This window comes from Vombatus ursinus, unplaced genomic scaffold (assembly GCF_900497805.2).
Source record: "Vombatus ursinus unplaced genomic scaffold, bare-nosed wombat genome assembly UNPS02014774.1, whole genome shotgun sequence".
Lineage (NCBI taxonomy): Eukaryota > Metazoa > Chordata > Mammalia > Diprotodontia > Vombatidae > Vombatus > Vombatus ursinus.
The window spans coordinates 9,479,678-9,483,114 of record NW_020954552.1 but is presented as its reverse complement, the minus strand read 5'-3'; the positions used below and the strand labels follow the sequence as shown (position 1 = coordinate 9,483,114).

The following is a 3,437-nucleotide window of genomic DNA, read 5'->3' as shown; positions in this document are numbered from 1 at the left end:
GTAGGCAAGGATCCCTGACTTGTGCTTGTTACAATCCCTGTCTGCATTATGTTACTATTTTGGAAAATCTCTGCCTTGACTCTCACAAGATGGTAAAATGGATAGTGCTAGACTTGAAATCAAGAGGCCCAGGGTTCAAGGCTCACCTCTACACTTAACTGATTATGTGGTCATGGTCAAATACCTTAACCTCTCTCAGATTCACATGAAACAGCATATTTAAAGTGATTTCCAAACTTTAAGGTACAATGTGGCAGTTACATTAAAAAAAAAAAAAAAAAACAACCATCACAGTGGAAAGAAAAGAGCACTGACCTTAGAATCAAAACCCACTGGCTTCCAAATGTTCCTTGACACATAGGAGCTAAGTGACCATGGACAAGTCACTTAACTTCAGGAAGTCTCAGTTTCCTCATCTGTAAAATGGGCATAATAGTTGTAGTATCTCAAGGCGTTATCATGAAGCTCAAATGAAATGCTTTGCAAACTTGAAAGTGGCCTATAAATGACAGTTGTTGAGAACAGAAACTATCCTACTTTTTTTAAAATTAGAATTCCCAGTAGTCTAACACATCAACAAACATTTATTAAATGACCAGTGTATGCCAGGCACTGTCCTAAGTGCTGGGGATACAATGAAAGGCAAAAGACAGTTCCTGCTCTCAAGAAGCTTGTAATCTATTATGAAAGATAACACATTAAAAAGTCTTGCAGCCAGGGTAGAAAATGATGATATGACTGCCCTGGATGCCTTTCTTAAGTGATGGAGGCTCTGAAAGGAACTTCCCTATATCCACCCCACCACCTTCTCCAACAGAGTCAAGGGCAGGAGGTTACAGAAGATGTGTGAATTTCAGAACTGATGTCATCTTGCACCAAAATGAGCTCCTAAAGATCATTAAGTCCAGTACTTAGGACATAGTAAGCTTCAAACATAGTAAGTGCTTAATAAATGCTTTATTCATTCTGCATTAGGAAGAACACCAAGGGCCAGATTCCAGTAAAAATGTGACCTTGTTCATACTCAAGCTGTGTTCTCTAAAATATTCTTGGGTTTTTGGATATCAGTTATACAGTGATGAATCAATCATTTAATAAGCATTTACCAAGCGCCTACTATATACCAGGCATTATTCTAGTGGTTGGGAATACAAAAACAAAAGTGAAACAAACAATCCTTTCTCCTAAGGATCTTATGTTCTACTGGGACAGGTTGTCATTGTTGTACATGGCACGGCTTAATTACATGCCAGTCAGCCCAGTGTCATATGTCTACATGCCATACTGTAGTTCTTACAGTTCCAGCCAATGGGTTATTTATGAGAATAGGATTAGGAAGCTGAATGCTGAAGAAAGACTCCTATAATATTCTGATACCTTTGTATTTCTGTTTTCATCCTTTTCCTTTACTTCATTCTCAACTGTCCCTATCAAAGAAATCTTCAATGATTATATAACTAATATCCCTCTTCCTGAGTCATGCTGTTAACTACTATTATGTGTTTAGCTAACAATGTGTCTGCTTGTCTGAATTTCTTTTTGGACACCTTTGTTCTGCTCTTGTCCCTTATGATAAAAGCTGCTCCTAGAATGGGAAATGAGTGGGTAGGAGAAATGACACAAACGCACCTACAAAATCTTTGAAATGAAAGACAAACCTAAGTGGTATCTCCGATGAAGTGAGATGGGTTTTGCTTCAGATAACATTCTTTAGAGTTTCTGAAAGCTGTAGAGTGTTGTCAGTGATTCACCTTGAATGGAAATTGCCACATTCCTCTTTGAACTAGGCTTTGTTGTTTCCCCCAATACTTTCATCTGTCATTGAAGTCAAACTTTATATATATATATATATATATATATATATATCATGCTGAGGTCAATATTGTCATTTTCATTGTGAAATTGGACTCTGCATGTATGAACTGAAGAATAGTATGCAAGAATTCCTTGGTTTTGATTTTGTCCTAGCAATTTGTCATCAGGAAGAAAGTCACCACTTCTGGGGCTAGAACATATGCTTGCTTCCTTCAGAGAGATTCATTTGTGTTTCTAAAGTTCTCTGAAGATGAAAAGAAACCATTATTTCTTCAAGATTACAGAAGCTTAACATATAAAATTCTACTTGGATAACTCTTGATTCCAATCATCATTCATGCCCTCATAAAAGGAAATCTACATAAGTTCCTTGGAACCATAAAGTTTCCATAAAGTTTATTGTACTGGGTGGCATCAGTGACCATGCTCTAAACATGCCAAAGGAGTAAAAATGAAAATATGGACATAGAAAGCTAAGAGCAAAGGTCTCCAATTATTATGCTGTGGTGTCCTAACAATTGTGGTAGTATATATATCCAATTCTTAAGGAAATGCCTTTAATTCAATAGCGTTTTATGTGTATGTGGCACTTCAGACCTTTTTTTTTTTTTTAAACACAGAATACAGTTTATTTTTTTATTTTTCCTTATGGAGCAAAAGAAAAACCTGTAGGAACACAAGTTCTGTGTAGGTAAACAACACTTGTGTCCAAGAAACTATAAAAAATATGACACCTTTTTTTTTAGAGTGGGGCTATCTAAAATTTGATAACAGCCTATGTTGTATCTTTATCATATATATTTGCCAAAAGTGCAAGAACATGTAATGATTACATAGTTCATTTGCTGAAAACTGCTGGATCAGATAAATCACTGACACAGACAAAAGTTTGGTGCAGCTAACACTGATCAAACAAAAAGAATGTTTAATAATGAAGACCCAAATGAAGTATGGAAAAAAAGATATTTTGTGTTTTAGCCGAAGTAACTGGTGAAGGCAGAATATGGAAACAAATGATTTTCATTCAATCGAAGTACATATTCTGAACAAACATGTCCATGTGATGTTTTTCCAGACCTTTAAACTCTACCAGTCCAGACCCTTTTCTGCTTTTGCTGCCTTCACTTTGTTTTTCCTTTGCCCTGTTTTGCCTTTTCCTTTGCCTTGGGTGCATCCAAACTGGGTACTGTCCATGTTCATCTAAAAGACTCTTTTTGTTTCTTTTAACATCCACTTCCATTTTCGATTCATCCTAAAAATATGGAATGCTCCACGAATTTGCTTATCATCCTTGCGCAGGGGCCATGCTAATCTTCTCTGTATAGTTCCAATTTTAGTATATGTGCTGCCGAAGCGAGCGCCACTTCAGATCTTTTAAAGCACTTTCATATCTACTGTCTCATTGGATACCAACAATCCTACAAAAAGTAGGTGAGGGAAGGACAAGAATTACTATCTCTATTTTATTGATTAGTAAATAGAGGCAAGGAAACAAATGACTTGCTGAAGATCTGAGAACTAATCCCTAAGATAGGAACAGGCCACAGCTCTCTTCAGTCCTTGTCCACTACAATCAGCTTCATTTGCACTAGGTAAAATTTTAGATTGTCTAGCTGGATTTG

At 36.5% G+C, this 3,437-nt stretch overlaps 1 non-coding gene across 1 annotated transcript; it reads right to left on the bottom strand.

The window, feature by feature from the left end:
- Positions 1-3,069: 3,069 nt before the first annotated feature.
- LOC114044708 lies at positions 3,070-3,176 on the bottom strand. Its single transcript, XR_003569280.1, has one exon. It is a non-coding gene; the product is annotated as a U6 spliceosomal RNA (small nuclear RNA).
- Positions 3,177-3,437: the final 261 nt, after the last annotated feature.